Source organism: Channa argus, chromosome 5 (assembly GCF_033026475.1).
Source record: "Channa argus isolate prfri chromosome 5, Channa argus male v1.0, whole genome shotgun sequence".
NCBI lineage: Eukaryota > Metazoa > Chordata > Actinopteri > Anabantiformes > Channidae > Channa > Channa argus.
The window spans coordinates 29,521,356-29,542,206 of record NC_090201.1 but is presented as its reverse complement, the minus strand read 5'-3'; the positions used below and the strand labels follow the sequence as shown (position 1 = coordinate 29,542,206).

The 20,851-nt window shown below is 39.1% G+C and overlaps 1 protein-coding gene across 1 annotated transcript in view; it reads left to right on the top strand.

Annotated features, from left to right (window-relative positions):
* The window catches only part of angpt4 (angiopoietin 4), a 65,079-nt gene that overhangs the window by 1,688 nt on the left and 42,540 nt on the right, over nucleotides 1–20,851 (top strand). The gene's annotated exons all lie outside the window — the stretch shown is intronic.

Below are 20,851 nucleotides of genomic sequence, written 5' to 3'. Positions count from 1 at the left end.
TTTATTCCAGATTTTTTCTGCCTTTTGCAAATCTTGTATCAATCGGTATTAAACTCTTCTCCTGCATGACAGACTCCAGCCACTTCCCTTCACATACCAGTTTGGTGGATGAGAACTGGGAGGATATAATATGTACGAGGTCTTGTGTAGGAGGGGTGAGGGGAACCATCACAGCTTTATTCTCAGAGCTAAGGAGACTAAAGATTCTGCATATCAACCCAATTCCTTATTGACTGATTCTTTTACTGATGCCCATTCAGTTTTCTGTGTGCATGTTCATTACCGAACTGACAGAAAAACATGCTTTGATAAAAGGAGCTGATAACCTTGGAGTTATATGATTCAGTTGGAAAAAAATGTGGCAGTGGTTCTTGATTTACTTCCCCAAAGGAGACAGAATTTTGATTTTTCCCCAACTGATGCAGAGGTTTGTGAGTCCGACAATTTAATCAGCTCCTGTATCATTTTCCTTTCTCTTGTTTATGTGGTTGCCATAGTTACACCCTGTGATGGATGCTAGTTGCCATCATTAGTACAAACTGCAAAATGTGTCTAATTCCATCTCCCAGAGTTAGTTTACTGAACAACTTTGACCTGCTGATGGTTCTACAGGAGGAGGAAAGGGACCATCAGAGTCAGGAAGATTCCTCCTCGGAGGACAATGAACATTTAGACCATAGTTACACCCTGTGATGGCTGCATAGCTTGGTGGAACTATTGACATCCCGATGTTTTGATATCTGGAGTTCAGAAAGCGAGCAGAAATGTTGATCCACGAACCCGCGTTGTGCATAATCACAGCTGATTAAAGGTCTGCTTTCCTGTTAAAACCAAACTTGGCCACATTAGGTCTCTCTGGTTTTTGATGGTTGATTCAAAATCAGCTTTGATAAACTATTATTTCAAAACACAAAGCTACACAGTTTAAACTGTGCTGAGATGTTTGAAGGTAGGAACAACACATCTTTTTTCTGCCAAGTTTGTGCCTCAAAGCTTGAATAAAGTTAGAGTTAAAGTTGTGTTAACAAACTACAAAGGATGTGTCATGGATCTGACACTGGAGTCTACTCACCTTCACCTTTTGGCCTTCCTTGCACCACTTACACACCCCACCCTTTGTCAATTCTCCTATCTGTCCCTCCTTCTCTGTCTCCTCCTCTAGTCCCATCGAGCTCTGCTCTTCCCTCTTATTTCTTCTCTCACCCTGTTTTTCACAGCACTGCTTCCTGTTTCCCGCTTTTATTTTGTAGTTCCTCTGTTCGACTTCCTGTCTAGTCCTTTAAGCTACTCCACCACTCATCATGTGTCTTCCAGCGTGCAGTTACTGGTCCTACCAATCTGCCCGATGTTTTGTTGTTGCTTTTTGTTGCTCTGTTCTTTTCTCTCTCCCCTTTCAACTCACCCCAACCAGTCGAGGCAGATGGCCGTCCACCCTGAGCCTGGTTCTGCTGGAGGTTTCTTCCGTTAAAGGGAGTTTTTCCTCTCCACTGTTGCCTATGGCTTGCTCCAGGGGGAATTGTTGGGTTCTCTTTATACATCTTTAGATCTTGACTTTATTCTGTAAAGTGCCCTGAGATGACTTGGTTGTGAATTGGCACTATATAAATAAAGTTGAATTGAATTGAATTGAATCATCAGCCCTGATTGTTTCACATGTTCCCTTGCTTATTTAAAGCCGGCTTTCCCTGCATTTTCCTGTTAGATTGTTTCTTTGTATTCTCCATTCCTGGACACTTTGATTTCCAGTTTGAACACCAACCTGCTCTGCTCTACCTGACTTCTCTTTGTAGACTGTTACTTTTTGGTATGAGGATTTGTCGTTGTTCATCTTCGTCTGTTGGTCTCTGTTAACTTATTGTTATTGTTAGTGTTATTGGCTTATTGGAGGTTGGGTTATCTGTTTACCCCTGTTGATATTATCTGTATATATATGTTTTTATTATAATAATCCTGCCTAGTGGTGTCTTTATATTCACACTGTTTGGTGTGGATATATGCATAGCCTCCTTAGTTTTTTCCTCCTGGTTTAGTGTGTCTTGTTCCCCTTACTGCTGCATTAAGCATTCCGTAGGTTCCCTAACACGTTATGTCTTTTCTTAATGCTTACCTTCTTTGTTATTGTGTAGGTTGTCATTTTTTTGTTTTGTTTTTTGTAGTGTGCTCTTACTGTCCACCATGTTAAGGGTGACTTTCCGTTTCTGTACTTTACCACATCATTGCAATAAATCCCTGTACACAAGTCCTCACAGGGTGGATTTTGAAGGAGATCGGGAACATTAATGTCACAATTTTAAAAACGGCAGCCATTTTATTTTGTCATTGGCTTTTATGCAAAAAGATTTTTTTTTGTTGATGGGTTTTCTGACTGTATGAACACTACTATCATGGCATCTTAGGTTTTACTGTTGGTGCTGTGTCTCCTTCCTCATCTGACATTCATACTTGTCTGATGTGCACATTAAAGGGATTTGGGTAAAAGTCTTGTCTGTGTAAATCTAAGCCCTTAAAGGAATGCCGAGGTGTTGACATATTTATTTGGCGGTCTAAATGTGTGGTACAGTACATCCATCCTGGCCTTCAGACTCACTGATGGTGTTGGGAAAAAAAATGCAGTTCAGTGAGGGTGGTGATATTTTTAGACGCAAACAAATGGTGTGTAAATACATGAATATAAGTAGGATAAAATATAAGGTTAATGAAAAAATGCCAAAATAAGTTTCTCAAATCTGTCCCTGTCCGGTCACTAACACCTTCTGAAAAATGAAGAAACAGCCTAAAAGTAAAATCTAAACTTATCTGCATCGTAATGTTGTTTTTGAATTTTACTCTAACTCTATTACTCAATAACAAATCAAGTTTTACATAAATTATATCATTTGTCTGTTAAAGTATGTTAGGTATTAGTTGCTTTGAGTTCAGAGTTGTACAGTATGGTAAAATATTAAACTTTGTGCCTAAAAAGCCACAGATATTTTCTCTAGAGCAGAGAGAATTATTAATTAACAAAGTGTCAGTTATTGGTTTAAATCATTATGTTTCTGTAACATGAAAATGTTTAGTTATAATTGTGAGAATGTGAGATAATTTTTTATAGTTTTCTTTGTATCCCAGTATTTTTCTGTTTCGTTCTTACCTTTTAATGCAGTTTAGCATCAGGTTGTCATTAATTGGGTTTACAGAAATTCCAGCTTAAATTGAGAAATTAAGAATTTCATTATTCCTGCTGCCCACCAGAGTGGATTTCCTTTTTCTAGTAGCTGAAGTAGGGAGTGGATTACTTTCTAAATTCAAAGCGGTGCTTTGAAGCTTAACAAGCTTAACAAGCTTCTGTGAGTGCACGTGAGATTAATACGTATGGAAGCGTGCGCGTGTGTGTTTGCTACCCACAGGTTCAGGTCAAGTCCAACATTAAGGTCAGAGGGGCCAACCTTTCACCTCATGGCTGAGTCAGGGTCAGAGTCATCTGTGTCTATCTTCCTATTATCAAAGCTTTGATTCAGTTCAGATAAGCGAATGTCCATTTTTACTTCTTTTACCCCTGTTCCTTTTCATCTCACTCCTCCCTACTGTGCCAGAGCATTTAGGGGGGTTTATGGTTGAACAGAAGGAAATTCTGCATATTAGCCTTGACTTTTTAACGTATCTGCTTTCATTTTTATTTTTATGCATATTTAATGAGAAATGTTCATGTGTCAAAATCATCTTTGTTCCTGTTAAAATTTAAAGTGTTTTTTTTTTTACTTTTAGATCTTTAACCTGATCATAGATATTGAACATTTTTGCAAAAGGAGCACAGTTACCATTGTTCCACAAATACAATAAACCAACTCTAACAGACCAAACAAAACCTGTATATGAATACAGCATTAAATGAAACTGCTCTACATTATACAACATGTGCCAGAATCTGTTCAATCTGCAACATGCTGCACCCAGGAGCTGCTACATTGAATTCTTACGTTGTCATTTATCCTCATCTTTTGTTGTATAACAATGTCAGAGCCTATATGACATATTGAAAGTGCTTGTTTTGTCGGACCAACTGTCCAAAAGCCAAAAGTATTCAGTTCACTCTAAACAAGGAAAGAAAAGCAAACGGTCTCATTTGAGAAGCTGGAACCAGAGAATGTTTGACATCTTTTCTAAAAACTGGCTTCAAAGGTTATTGTTTTATCAAAGTAGTTGCTGATTAATGTTCAGTAGATGGATTCATTATTGTAGGTTTCACTCTGTACGTGCACACACAGGCTTTTCAAAACACAACTTGTTTTCCTTGAACACTGTAAACACCAGCAGGAATTTTGAAATGATAAAACGGATGCAACATTGCACAAAGTTTTAACCTCACAGCTGTCTCGTGTCTAAGGCATGCAGTCAGGCTGCAGGTCAGAAAAGCAGCAGATCGACTCCATTTGTTCAAAACTTTCCCCAGCGCTTGTTGTCACTGGTCGTGTTCAGGAAGCCACAAATCAGATCTTCAGGTTGAAACTGCAGCACAGATGATGGAGCATCTTGTGCAGCATTTGCGACGATGTTGCTGTACCTAGTTGTTTTTGGACTATAGCAGTAATGTGGTCTGAACAGCTGTGGTCTGACAAACCTGATTACCAGTTCTCAGTAACAGACCACCGAGAGAAGTTTGTAGTTTTTAGTATTACTCAGTCTGCCCAATCATGCCTTTGTGTACTCATACTCGTAAAACCTCTGTACTGCGCCTGATACCACATTATCCCTTACAGGTAGGTGTAGGTGGAAAAACATCTGTGGTTTAGAAGTGTTTGGAGATAATTCACGAGGGCAAAAATAAAGCTGAAAACGAACTCTGCTGGGTTAAAGGCTTAAGATCCAGTATAGTTTTTTTTTTATTTATTTTTTAAAATGTTTAATATTTGTGATTGACATCAGCAACAATGAGAGTTATATACAGTAACTACAACATTACCAGAAGTTCTTTGTTTTCTGAAGTTATTTTACTCTCAGATACTCGAGACTCTACAGTCCATGTTGTCCATGCTTTTCCATCTAGGATCTCACCCTAAATCTGTGCTTTGTCTTTTTTCTTTTTATTTATTTCAGTGAAAGTTGCTCAGTTTTTTAAACACTGGTCACCACCATATTTGATTTGACAGAAGAACACATGACAATTGGTTTAACTACTACCCACAACTCACTCTAGATGGAAAACCGTTTAGTACTTGTATCTGAAGTCAGTATCTCTAATACTCAAATGTAAGTACTTGTTCTCAGTCTGGTGTCAGGTGGTATCCTTGGTTTCTTCAGGTTGTACATGTAGGTATGTGGTACTTTATTGTCATCGTTCAACTTCGTCAAAGATTTAAAGATTAGACACCATGGGGCAAACTAGGGCCCGATAAAACTATGGCTTCATGTGTCTGAATCACATTTCATAGCAGTCCACCAACATTTCAAGTCAAGACCAAACATGTCGACCAGCTCGGGGCAAAAAAACTCAAGGCAGTAAAACCAAACATCATGGTTAAGACGGTCGGTAAATGGTTGCTTATATAGTGCTTTTATTCAAAGCACTTTACAATGTTACTTTATATTCACCCATTGTCTCTCACTCACTCACACACATACACACACACACATACACTCACCGACGGTAGTGGCTGCCATGCAAGGTGCCCATGGGACCGGGGACCAAACCACTGAGCCTGCAGTCTGTGGACGACTGTCTTACCAACTGAACTACAACCTTTCGTTTCTATTCTAGCGACTTCACTATATTTGTTGTAATTTTAGTTTTAAGAACAAAAACAGACTTTTGGAGGAATTGAGGAGTTTGCACAGGAAATGTTGATCTTATCTTCCATGGCTCACAAAGGAAAACATCAGCATCTTGCCACTACTTCCCAGGACATCTCTGAAGTCTGAAAAAAAGTAGTAGAATGAGTAGTCCTATAAGAAAAATTAGTACACTGGGTTTTAAGCTGTTGTTATTTTAAATTTATAGCTCATGACTAATTCTTCGGTTGCAATATCAATCTATAATAAACTGACCGGCAAAAGAAAAATTCACACACTGTAATTTTGTTGGACGCATTCGCTGTGGTATGGAGCTTATGCAATGTCACAAAATGTGTTTGCATACAGAGCTGCATTCATTTTTCACCAAGATCTGGTATGAACGACGGGAGAGTCGGACCGCAGTGTCATGTCTCCTCCAGTACATCTCAACGATTCTTAATGTGACTTGTGACTGATGTCTTACACTCCCTGAACCAGTCTTTAACCATTCCAACCTCATGACTCCTGGCATTCTTGAGTATGCTTGTGACAGTAACAGTAGGCTCACTTGCACTATTTTCTCATTCTTCGGTTTCATGGGGGCAAGTGGTTTTCAAGAGAATCAGCCTGTAAACAGCAGTAAGTGTGGTAGTTAACAGGGGGCTCGTTTAGATTTTCGCCAAATGACTGACTTCAAATGGACCCATTCCTGACTTAGAGAGAGAGACAGGATGGCCGCTGTGGTCAGATCAGAGCCTGCTTTGCTTTGCCTGCTTTGATGTGGTCAGAGGTCGTTTCCATGATAACCCTCTGGAGAAAACAAAGAAAGATAGACAGTAGCGACAAAGAGAAGATTTCATAGAGCATTTTTAAGATGCATGTTGAACTTCACACCTCACACCTGCACTTTTGCATAGTAAAAACCTTTATGTAACACACATATTGTCATTCTGAGGAAACACTGTCACACTGTTTTTATATTTTCCAAAGAGTTTTAGAACTGAACCACAAGAAACAAACTCACTGTCATGATCTGACCCTCACATTTACGTCCTCCCCTAGACTTTTATTTTGTTCCCCTTTTTTTCTCCACTTCCTTTCCCCAGTTAATTTCTACAGCTTTACAACTCATCATCAGTCACAATTGCTTTCACCTGTTCCCCTTCTGCCTGTGTTCCTGGTTGGGTCATTGTCTTCGTTTGCTGCTGCACTGTATGTAACACATTGTCTTCTAGTTCACCTTGACTTTTTGGACTCCTGACCCTGTTTTTGTGCACTCTGTTATCTGTTAGGTTTGAGGTTGATGTGTACATTTGTGTGTAAGTCCTTTCCTGTGTATGGGTTTTGATTGCTGGTATAATTTGTTCCTAGTGTGCAATGGTTCAGTTTATTGGGTTACGTGAATGTTTAGCCTTTCCAGTGTTTTTGTTATTTCCCGGTCTCTTTGTTTTAACCCCTGTTTAGATCAATTCCCCTCGTTAGGTTCCTGGTCTGAATTTATTCCTTGTTTTCTAGTTTTAGTAGTATTCCCTCAGAGTTTGTGCATGTTTTGTCCTCCGTTGTAGGAGCGAGGATTTGTTAGTGGTTTTTCCCTGCCTTGTTTAATAATCTTAAATAAAACTAATTTCTCTAACCTAACCCCTTTCACCTCCTTGCTCTTGGGTCCCTAAAAAAACTAACCCTTACAATCACATCAAATACAAAGAAATAAAGAAGAGCATTTCATTCTCACAGTGGCAAACCCACAGAGGATAGCAAGTGACTCTGCAACACTTGGAGGTTGTTGTTGTTTTTTGTTTTTTCTGCAGCTCATTTTGATTTTAAAACAGTTACTGCACATACATTAGTCACAATCACAGCTGACTTGACAGTTGGTGACTGCCTGATGGAAAATGTGAAGGAGAATTAGCAGAATGTATTTTAGCTCAACTTCACCTCAATCAGAACTTTTTTTTTTTTATGCTACAGATTTTCAGGTTCCCTGTGTTTTTCATATTTAACCATGCAGAGTTGACAGAAACAATTCTTTTGAATTGACACTTCCTGAATAAAGTGGGGAAAACGCACTCAACAGGTTAGAAACAACTGGAAGTTCTGGAGATGAACACACACAAATCCTGCAAGAGTGACCAAATTCTTGTGTATTCTTGTGTCAAAACAAATATGGGAACTCTAACTTTTCAACTTAATTTGTGCATAAAAGAACAAAAGATGAAAGTCCAGGTGGAGCTGTAGTTACAGCTCCACCTGGACTGTAGGTCTGATGTCATCAGTTGCTGATGCAGGCCGTAAATATTGAAGCTGTTTTAAAAATCTTTATGAGAACGACTTACAGTGACTGGGTGTAAAGGCCAAAGACTTGAACTTTTATACAGGACGCATTGATGTCTCTGCCGACTGTCAGCGCCATCTGAGCTGGAGACCAACTGGTTTCAACTACATAGGTTTATAATCGGCTGTACAATTAAATTTGTGCTGGCCTTAATGTGAGCGTTTTTTTTCATAGAAAATGTTATTTACTGCAGCTTTTTTAAAGTGCATTTTCATACTGTTGTACTTTCACTGAAGTAGGCTTTTAAGTGCACCACAAACTGTGAATAAAAAAAACACTTTAGACATTTAGTGGACTGGAACAAACATGATGCATTCATATCTGGACTCTTTGGTGGCCATTTCAGAACTTTCCAGTGCTTGCTTTGTAACCACTTCTGAGCGCTTTTTGAAGCGTGTTTTGGGTCATTGTCCTGCTGGAAGACTCATGACCTCTGGTGGAGACGCAGATTTCTGACACTGGCCACTACGTTGCGCCCCAAAATTCTTTGGTAATCATCAACTTTCATGATACCATCCACACACACACATGGAATCCAGTGCCATAAGCAGCAAAGCAACCCCAAAACATCTTGAACCTACACCGTGTTTGACTTTAGGGACTGTGTTCTTTTCTTTAAAGGCCCTCAATTATTTCTTACAATTTTGACAAGGTGCCAATAATTTTGTCCAGTCAATTTTTGAGTTCTGATTAAATGTTTATCAAGTTTGACTTTTCTTCTGTTTTTTTTTTTTTTGTACCGTTCCAGTGCAAACAAAAACGATAAACACATGAATACCAAAACATTGGAAAGTGGAACAATTTGAAGGAAGGGTTGCGTTTTCTGACAGAATTGAAAGGGTACCAATATCTTTGGCCATTACTGTATCTTATTTTCTTGTAGAGAAAAGCAAAAACTTCACAACTGTTAGAAAGATGAGACTTCATCTCAGACGTTCTGTCAGTGCAGTATTGTAGGGGCATTACTGTCACAGCCAAACTTTTGCACAACTATTTGTCACACTGCAGAGTTTCTGGCTCATTTTTTGGCAACATTAAAAAAAAGAATCTCATACAGATACTAACAGTAATTTACTGTTACATTTAGTCATTTAGCAGACACTTTTATCCAAAGCGACTTACAAGTGAGGTAATAGTCTTATTGAAGACCAACTGCATCAAATCAATACAACAATGCTGACTAAAAACTAACTGCAGCCTTTTTTCCCAACGGGATGATCTTGCGTTAAACAGAAGAATACAGTGACCTCAGAGCTTGAAGAACACAACAATGCAAATGCTCAAATCTAGGGATGCGGGTCCTGAGTTGAGACCCGGCTGTAGCCTGTTTTAGGGGCCAATAATAACATTTGAAAAACCTGCACGAACAGGTGGTTTTCATTAAGCCCATATAAGTGATATACAACAGGTTTGCTCTGTTAAGAAAGAGAAGACCATCAGGAGCCTGAACAAAGGAAATTCACTTTAGCATGAGAATGAGTCTGAATTCATTCTGGAGAAACACCTGGTCAGAGCTGCTGCTCTGTGCTTCATTTTCTCTTCCAGCCATACATCAAACATGTTCTGAGCAGACCCCACTGACAGCACTAATAACACTCTAATGACTGCCATTATCTGCCAGTCTAAACACAAGCACCTACAGTTCAGCTCCTAAAGGCGTCGTTAAAGGTCCACTACAGTTTAAAGACTAGGAAATGAGCTTCAAGGATGAGGAAAAGAAAAATTCTGTGAAAGGTATGTAATGGTAAGTCATGCTACTTGTACGTTTAGTTTGTGATAATGGTGGACTTACAAAAGGAATACCGCTTTTGTAAACAATCTACATAACTCACTCTGTTTCCATCACACATTCATGTTGGGTTAAGTCTAAATTCTGTTCATTTGTATTTAATTAAGAATTTTGAATCTACAATCTACTGCTTTGTGCATCATTTCAAACACCTTTGCTCTGTTAGTTAACAAAAAGCCTGATTTTAAAGACTTCCAATGCAAGTTTTTTTATCTTGATGTTGAGAGTTGTTTTTTTTTAAATCTCAGTTTGTGGTGCATATAAAATCAGCTTAAAGCTGTGGTAACAACATACTCATCTTACTGTGGAGGTGTGCTGCTGACACCTTCATGACTTTCAATTAGGCTGAGCCTTTGAACCAATCAGAGAGTTTTTTTTTCCAATTTCTGCTTAATTTTTTAAGTTTCTTTAGCTTTTACAGCTTCTTATTCTTTGTGATTTGACTAAAAGCCGAAGAGCTGCGAAGATTTTAGAGGTCTGAGTGGAGCAGAGTAGATTGATTTAATTATCAACCCTTTATGTCACAACCCTGTCCCTGTGTTTAGTTTGTCCCAGCTTTATTTCCTGTTCTTATCTTTTATTTTGTTGATCCTCCTGTGTCACCTCCTGTTACTCTGTTTCGTGTCTTTACCTACCTTGACTGTCCTGATTTGTTTCATCTGTTCCTTTGTCCTTTTAAACATGTCTTTCTCCTCAGTTCTTGAGCAGTTTGTCCTTCCTCTTGTCTCTGTACTCAGCATTCTATGTTTGGACAGTGGTTGTTTTCCCCATTGGTTTACCGTGCCAGGTTGGGTTATTCTTTTGTTACCCTCTTCTCTTTCGTTTGTCCTCCTTTTTGGAGTTGTGTTTCACCTTCACTCTTAGGGCTATATATAAATTCCCATTTGCTTTGAACCTCTGCTTGCCATCTCCTCACTTGGGTCCTAAAACCCAAATACCCGATTTTTGATCAGTTACTTCTCTTGTTTTTACCACTTTTGACCACATTTAAATATCTTCCGTGGTTTTATTTAATGTGAAAATCTGCCTCTGATGGATAAGTAAAAGATGCAATTTGTGCACAGTTTATTTTGTGAAACACTGAAAATGGATGAATGGAGTAAAAAGTGCAACATTGTCCTCTGAACTGTAGTGAAATAAAAGTATAAAACTACTTAACATAGAAATACTGTGTTTAAGTGAATGTCCCTGACAATGGGGGACATACCTGAGCTGATCGTTACATGTTTTTGCATAACAGCCTCAACCGCTTCAGTAATAACCCGTTCCCAGTATCACAGTGGTTTACTGCTCCCCAATGTTTGAATCAGTAGTTTCTAGGTTTTACTCCTCCTCTTTGGGTTTACTCACTGGAGGCAGTAATAGGAATGTTTGGCAATGGTTTTACCACAGCAGGCCGTTTTATTGTGTCTCTGCAGAGAAGAAGTGGTGAGTGTTTTTAAACCGGCTCATAAAAAGGCTGTTGCTTTACGACCTGATAACCCCACTCTCACGTGTTACTCTTACATACTTCACTATGTGTAACATTTTCTAAAGTGTAAAGGTTTAGCAAGGACAGATGTGCACTACATGATTCTGCAAGATCAACACTGTGATGAGAGAAAGCAAGAGAAAAGCCCTAAAAGCAGAATGTAGCAGTTGGAAAAAGCAGTACCAAGTGTAGTCACAGGGGAGCAGTTGCACTTATGAGTGGGAGTATGTGTTTTTCTTTGTTTATGTGCATCTGTGGCTCCAGCTCCGTCTTCACTTTGCCATTGAACAGCTAAGTGGCTGAGGGTTAGGGTTAGGGCTAACCCTACCCTATGTTTTGTAAAGGACGTAATGCACTGGATGGATTGTGTTTTAATGCAAAATGGAACATACAAAGTGCAGACCCACTGTTTGAGTCCCACAATGTCTAGGTGACATAAGCACTTTGCTAAAGGTTGGAAAAAGATTTTGGTTTTGTCTAAACATCATAAACTCGCTGTGTGAAAAGTCATTTACATTTTTCTCTATTTCTCTACTAAAATATAAAAAGGAAACAATTGTCTGTGAATGTTGCTTAACCTTTCTCTAATTGTTTCCAAACTACAGAAAACCTTCGAGGAATTCTTCATAAAGTTAATCCTTAAATCCTATAACTAAAAGTTAATTGGTCACTGAGCTGCAAGCTTCCACAAGCAAATGGCCTCATATACAGTGAAGTATATAAAGCCATTTGGCGGCTTCTGTGTGCATCTCATCAGCAGGATAATCTCAACTCTGCTGATCTTTGGCCACATGTGGCTCATTTTCAGGTCTGGTTAATGAAGGCTTTAACTGGCCCATAAAAGAGGAAGAGAATAAAAAAACACAAGAGTTTACAGGAATTTGTTTTTAGCTGGAGCCAGGTCTGATAACTGGACCATTATCAACAGTGTGAATCTGACCAGTTGCTGCTGGAGAGCCTTCAAACAGGCTGACGAAAAAGAAAGGAAATAAAGTAAGGACTGCCTCTGCCAGAGAGAATCACATATTGTTTTAAGAAAAAAACATTTTAAAAGTGATGTTTCTTAGGTTGAGAAACATCTAGCTTTACCATCTGAAACTGCAACACACCTGGTTTCAGAAAATGTTGTCCCTGTAACCTCATTTGAATGAGCTTACAGAAAACATCCAACCCATTAGTACTATGATAAAAACCACTCTGCTCACAGTTACAGTATGTTTCCTACATAGGGTAGGAAATAGACTTTTTTGCTGTTTTGTGTTTGGCTTTTCTTTATGATGGCACTAATTTACAGCAATAAGAAAATTATTAAAGGACAGATTGTAAACAGAAGGTTAAAAAAATAAAGTGACCAAATGCAAGTGTGTAGCAGGAGAAAGGTGATTGGGGGGGATGAAAACGAAAATGGAAATAAAGTTTTAACTAGTCCAGTTTGATGACATCTAATTATTGTTCCATAATGAGAAAGAACATGTGGAGAGATAAGCACTAAATTGGTCATGTTTGTGAGTCTGATTGGGACACTGCAGATCCTGCTTATAACCAGAAAACAACCTGGATGAGCTAAAGTGATCGGCCACGTGGTGGTGTTAATGTTGTGCTGAGTCAGGATGGTCAGGGTGCTCATACTCTGCCATCTCCACCTTGTGGATGAGGATTAACATGTAACAGTGCGGAGACTAAAATGTTAAAAGTTGACACTGATCATTTAAACTAATCGATTCAGCATGAATGTGTAAATCAGTGAGTAAACTCTGTATGCACAAAATCTACAGTGGAATTATAGTGATTCGGATGAGGTTTTCAGACTGACAGACACTAACTGTGATTAAAGCAAATGTGTTTTTAGTTTATTTTTAGTGTCGAACATATAGGTACAATAGAAAGTGATTGAAATTATCAGTACAAATGTATTAAATGAAAAATATTTGAAGTAATGGAGCTGCCTGGTAGCTGCACTATTTAGAGCTTCTTTGGTTCAGGACTTTTATTGAATGTCACACTCAGCATCTTTCTTGTGTACATCTCCACTGTTCACTGCCTAATACAAAACTACAAAGAACTTTTAAAAGTACTCTTTATACAGAATGGCTCACTCCCCATCCACAAATACAGATATTAATGGATAATAATTATTGTTGCAGCTGAATCTTTTGATGACTTTAGAGGCTTTTTTAGTAATCATATACTTTCAAACTCATAATTTTAGATTTGAATTATTGCACATATTGCTTGATAGCAGGGGATCTTAACTGGTCTGCACATCTTTGGGATGAACTCTGAGGTTTCATTTCATTTCAGAAGAGTTGTTTTCCCTAATATCACTTGTCATTTACACGCACTTACGCAGACTTTACTTGTACTAGACTTCGTTTACGCTCTAGTCTCAGAGCTGCAACAAATCCCTGCAGCAGGTTCGACATCTGGTGGAAACGCTGAAGTTGAAAGTATGGGGGGCAGCTACAGTATTACACTAATGCCCATTGTGATGAAGGGTCATGTTCAACAGCTACTGTCAAGTTCCTTTTCCCCCATACTTTTGGCCATGTATTAAAACAGTATCTAAGAGGAAGTGGAGTTGTTTTTCTACATTTCAGTTTGTCAGACAGTGATCGGCCAAAAAGTCCTCATGATGACAGTATTGAACCAAAAGTTGTCCGCACAACCATGTAAAGATGTGCACACACATATACAGACAATCAAAATGTATATTTATACACAGAGTCGCCCTGTCACCTTCCAGTTCAACATACATGCAGTTCATGAAGAAATCCATAACAACATTTCAGAGCATTTCTCCGTCTTATGTTCTACAGCTGCTTATCATCTTGCTGATTTATCCACAATCTTTGAGACCATTTAAATAACAACCAGAGTAAAGTAAACCCAGATACAGCGATACGCTACACAAACACACACTTTTTCTCTAATCACTTGATCTATTGTGCACTGAATGACCATGATTACAGGCCCATAGAAAAACAAAGTAAGACGCTCTTTTAAACAGTCTTATTCTGTCCACAAAATGTATGTACACACAGGTACAAGACGTGAACAATACTGCATTACTCGTTGGTCTCTCTCTCTCTCTCTCTCTCTCACACACACACACACACACACACACACACACACACACACACACACACACACACACACTTGTCCCCCTCTAATCAGCTGTTGTGATATCCACTTCCATATTCACTGGCTTCATTTGTCATTTTGCTTTTCCCAGAGAAATGCTGCTGTCAGCAAAACAGCTGGAACAGAAACAAATGCACACTCAGCAACTTTCCCATTACTGCCCTGAGGGGTGTGTGTGTGTGTGTGTGTGCTCGCAGAAGAGGATATTTGCATTTCTGGTGCATTCAGTATGATGCTGGGCCACAGAATCTGTCGCTTACAGCTAATGCACAGTGCATCAGTTGTTCTGAGTCTCAGCATGAACAGCACAAAGTAAACAATTTTTACAGTATGTGTGCCCATACTTCATCATCACTGTGCATTAGCACTGTATATTTTCACAGTATAACTGCAGTTTTAGATTGTCTAAAATTAGTTTTAGTGAATGGAGAATGCATAGTCATGATAGATGGAAATCCTTCATATAAACCTTTCAATCTGATCTGCTGTGTATCCAAAAGATCTTTTTTTAATTGGATTTCTCTTTGTTAGGCGACAGAAGGTAGAGTCGTCATTCATCAATCCAAAGGTAGTTGGTTCGATCCCTGGCTCCTCTGGTCACCTGTCAAAGTTTCCTTGAGCAACACACTGAACCCCAAATTAGTTGCTCCGGATGAGTGTTGTGTGTGTGTTTGTGAGTATGAATAGGTGAAAGGGAAGCAGTGTAAAATGCTTTGTACCAACAGGTAGAAAAGTAATATATAAGTTCAGACCATTCACTATTTGTGTAGATACATTTTAAGTTGATACTTACTAATTAGCCGGGGGGCCTGGTGGGTCAGTGGTAGAGCATTGGCTTGGGATGCAGAAGTTCGAATCCTGCCCCATCCAACCACCAAAGGCCACCTTGGTGCCAGACTTGAGCCCTAGATAAAATGTCAGGTTTGTGGCAGCAAGGGCATAAAAACACATGCCAAATCAGTGTGCGGAACACGTTCTAGCTGACTCATTCATTAGCTGAATTACCTATACTTCAGTCCTTCAGTGACCTGGTGGTTCAGTGGTAGAGCATCAAGAATGGGATGCAACAGTCTGCAGCATCAAATCTTGGCCTACCCATCAGGTGTGTCCTTGAGCAAGAAACTCAGCTTTAGCTCCTGTGGCAGCCACCGCTGATACTGAATATTATTGTAATACAAATATATATGTGCTCAATGACGACCAATGAATAAAGATTCTAATCAATCAATCTATAACAGTTGAGAACATACAACGTAGGTAATAATCATAAACTCAGGTACAGTCCCAAATACACTTTGTTAGGCACAATCAGTTCCAGATGCAAAGAAAGGTATAAAAGGGAACCAGGCAAGAGGTAAAACAGGTAGCAGGCTTGTGTAGGTGATCCCAGTTTTACCAACTGTGGAGAATCTACAGTGTTTCACAGCTCTCTGCATTCAACTGGACTGATGTGATGACAGCATTCAACTGAAATGTCTGTCTGATGCCAAGACAAGTGGCCAAGTCAAACAATGATATTATGATATTTAATCATGATTAAGAGCAGGACTCAGGGTCAAAGTGATTTTATTTGATGCCACAAGCCAAATATGTACATGGGTAAAAAATAAATCACTACTTGTAATAATGCACAAATAAAAGGCTATTAAATGCACAAACACGCACAGCCTGCCAACTCTGGAGATGGATGCAGATATTTCATCAGTGATGTTTTTTGTTCTTGCAGTAATATGGTCTATGATGTTTATTATTGTACTGATTATTCAACCTGTCAATGAGCTCTTAGGCTCCAGCCATTAATTCAGCCCTCGAAGAGCTACATGATGTGTGACAACGCCAGTAGCCCCAAGCGCTGCGTTTATTCAGCTTTCATTAGCTCCCATTATGTAAATAGTAGATAATGATGTAAAAAACATTAGTAATTTTAGTGGATCCCCAGAGGCGACCTGGAAGATAACAGCAAGGGTGGAGGCTGGCAAATAAAGAGTAAAAGCTACTAAAGGCTGTAAATTAAAATACAAACAAGAAAGCATGTGGCAGAGCTGTGTGTTATTCAGTAGTGTCACAGACATCATGATTCTTCTAAAAGTCAGTCTTTCATTTAATGATTTAATGATGGCTGTGGTGAGCGCTCAACATCTGAAAGGTAAAAGTAGTCCACATAAGAATCCCAGTATTCATTTGGATTTCAGGACACACAGTTTTTGTTCTGATCCTAGTATTCATTAGATTCCATCCATTTTCTTATCACTTGACTCAGTTTGAGTCTGTAAAAAAAAAAAGACAGTAACTAGCTCAGACACAGATTGGGCACTCAGCTTCAGTGGGATTACAATATTGATTTGGAATTAGGGCTGGGATTTCACAATATACACCAATCAGCCATAACATTATGACCCCAGTACATTCTAATCCTATCCAATCCAGAAGCTCTGCAATGAATTTTACTTTTACAAGGTTATAATTTCTCAGTTTTTTGGTTTAAAGTTGATCATTCTACTCTCTTCATTATTGATATCAAAGTGGGTAGTGGAGTTGTACTGGAATGTGTTATAAGAAGTAGTGGTTCTAATGTTTTAGCCACTATATTTAAAATGAAAAAGGTTTCTGACAGTTTCAACCTGAAAACTGAGAAATTATAACATTGTAAAAATACTATTGATGGCAGAGCCATGAATACACAGGTGGTCATAAAGTTATGGCTGATCGCTGTATTAGGAGTCCAATGTTTAATGCTATTACAGTATCACCTGGGATTACAGCCAAAAGATTAAACCCTGTTTTAGGTTTCAATCCTTGATCGCTGTAAATATGGTTTTCTAATTTAGTACTTTAATCATCAAATGCATTCAAGCATTCACATTTCTCATCAGTTAACACGTGATGATGGACCTTTCCAGACAGTCTCACCCTAAAAATACAAATCAATATAAACCTGGAGAGACAAAAGTTTGCTGAGCTTTTTTATCACCTCTGCACACTTCACTCCACAAAGAGAGTGTGGAATTGTTGGTTCCCAAAGTAAGTCACAGTAAGGATTAAATGTGTGTGTGTGTGTGTGTGTGTGTTTGTGTGTGTATGTAGATGCATGTCTAGATTTTTCTGAGAATGTTTGGGTGTAAAACAAAACAATATAATAAGAGAAACATGGGCTCAACAGCATCAACACATGCAATTAACAAGTTCTTACAATGTGTTTGAAGCAATGCACAGTATTGATGACTATACAAGTGTATTTGAATAATACATGTACATATGATTACCCACACACTCAGGTCACAATCTGCTCATGGTCCTTAAAACCCATTTCAAAACTTGGGGGATCTTTCTTTTCAGTCTGTGACTCCCAGACTGTGGAACGCCCTGCCCCTGACTCTGGCTGATTGTGCTGATTCTTTTAAAAAGCAACTGAAGACATTCTTCTTCAGACGAGCTTTTAGCTGACTGGGCTCTTATGGTTGGATCTTTGTTGTAGTTGTTTTTTAATTTTACATTTGAAATTGTATTATTTGTATTAATTTCTCTTTTTTACATTTCGTAAACAACTATGGTATTTTATCTGTGAAAGGTGCAATATAAATACATTTTACTTACTTACACACTCAAAATCATTTATGTCGTTTCAGGGCAGGGTTTCTTGCATACAGATACTGGTTTGTACAATGTGTTGAGAAAGTTGTAAATCCCACTTGTCTTTGGTTTCACTGCAAACTGCTTTACCACCAGCAGTTAGTTTCAATTTGTCACTTGCTTTCTACATTTCCCAATTTTTGCACTGATAAAATCTGATAAAAAGTCACTGACCAGCACCTGTTCAAGACTACAAGATCGGACCAGAGCTTAAGCAGGAACAATTGACAGAACGTTAATTTAATGTCATGCTGTGTTGAGTTTATGTTTTACATGCACTACATTGTGAGGATCCCTCTGCACATCTGTTGGTAAACTGGAAGCTGTGTTTGGACCCCAGTAGGTCAGAGAGGAATGCTGCCTTACCTGTGCCCTGATTGACTTTTCTTTGAACAACTTGTGACAAAAGAGTGTATCAGAGTGGTGAGGATGAAAACTAGCAACTCAGTAGAACAGGTGTGTGTGTTTTTCTTCAGCTGGTCACAGCTCTCACACTTCACATGGTTCAATATTGGCATGTGTGTAGGATCTGGCTGGACATGTGTTGCCCAACTCTTCTGGGACTTCTCAGCTGTTGTCAAACTTGTTGCATACTTTTCCTGCTGTGGTCGAACAAGCCAGGTCATCACTTTTTCCCACTTTAAGAAGGAAATTGGAGCCAGATAAGCCAGATCGTCCTCCTACACATTAACATCTAGTTGTGTCTGACCTAAATATAGCAGGGATCTAGCAGAGACACACGGATTTATCTCTAAGTGTTTAGACTGCAGAGCTGTGAGTGCTACATCCTGTCTCATAGTTGAAGACCAGTTCACAGTAACAAAATCTCAGATGAGACCTTAAAAAAAACAAAAAAACATGATACATAAGTTGAGTGAACACATACATTTTTCAATTTTTTTAAATATAAAATACAAACGGAGTGATTGTATTCTGACATTGAGGTTCTAGCAGTCTAGCAGGTAACTGAAGGCCTGTCTGTGACCAAGGTTTACTGGAAAGATGAACATCATTGTACTACAACTGTAGTCTTCACACTGGGTACTTATTTGTACTCTACATTAGTGTAGATTTTACCTTGGGGACAGCAACGGACTCCCACTGTACTCATATTTCTGAAAGTGAGTCCACCTGTCAGCTACAGCCTTTCTAGGTGGACTTTACATGTTCTCCTCGTGCTTGTGTGGGTTTCTTCCAGTTTCCCCCCGGTCCAAAGACATGTATGTTAAGTACACCTAGTGAGGCAAATCTGTTTATTTAGTTAGAATAATTAAGGAAAAACTTTAAATGGAAGAGAAGCTGTACTCACGTCAGTCCTGTTCCTCGCTTTTTACTGAGCTGGCATTATTTTTGACTATTTTTAGTGCTTAATTTCTCTAGTTTTCTGCCGTTGGTCATTCAGTGTTTGTTTATATGAGCCTGAGAGAGGAATCTCGGCTTTTGGCCCAGTGCTGCTCTTTCCCTCTGAGCAGCGGGGTCAAAGCACTCAGGCCCAGTTTGGGGGAAGCCAGCATCAACTGCAAAGAAAACACACAGTCTACTTCAGGCTCCGTCCTAAATTTATAATAACACATAATTACTCGGCTGGAATCTGCTGCTACAATCAAATACCCTAACCCCGCACCTCCATGTAATTACAAGTTAGGACACGGGACCGACAATATGAAGTGTCTTTTGGGGGAAATTGTTTTACTCAGAGTTGCTCCATATGAACAAACAACAAGTGTTTACAGCACGTCTGGGCTGAAATTGTTGACATGTTTTGTGTGGAGAATTTTGAGTGTATTGCAGGATGCTTGGTTTGCTGATTTCCCTGTGGTGCTTTCTGTAATGAAAGTGTTTCTCTGGAGGGGAAACAAACATGGCAGAGAGCTTGGAGAACGTCAGGGGGTAGTTGTTTCTGGACAGCAAGTGTCAGCCACAAGTGGATGTTCAGCCGTTTCAGTGCTCACTGCAGGCTAAAATCTTCACATATTTATACATATTTGAAATATTTATGCACACACACTCACTGGCCACTTCATTAAGTTCACCTGGACACTCTAATGCAATCCAATACAGCAGCTCTCCCGTGGGTTCTGCTTTTACAAGGGGCAAAACATTGGAACCACATCCATCCAAAGCATTAATCCAAAATTCTGCAGCAAGAGTGCTGACTGGAACTAGCAAGAGAGATCATATTTCAACTTCACTATCTTTTCTCCATTGGCTTCCCATTAAATCTAGAATTTAATTTAAAACCCTTCAGAGCTTTCTATGTAAGAACATATAAAGCTCTGAATGGTCAGGCTCCATTATATATAGAAGACCTCATAGCACCATATCATCCCAGTAGACCACTTCGATCTCTGAATGCAGGCCTACTTGTGGTTCCCAGAATTTCCAAAGGTAGAATGGGAGGTAGAGCGTTTAGCTATCAAGCTCCTCTCCTGTGGAACCAGCTCCCAGTTCAGATTTAGGAAGCAGACACCCTCTCTACTTTTAAGTCTAGGCTTAAAACCTTCCTCTTTAATGAAGCATATAGTTAGTTAAAGTTATGCTGCTATAGGCATAGACTGCTGGGGGACCCTCCCCCTGATGCACTGAGCTCCTTGCCTCCTCTTTACCCTCTCTCATTTCCTCTGACCCTGCAATTGTCACCACTGTATGTCATTAATTCTGTGTGTTTTCTCCTGTAGTTGTCTTTGTCCTTCTCTGTCCCCCTCTCTCTGTCCCTTTCTACAGGTGTCCCCGGCTT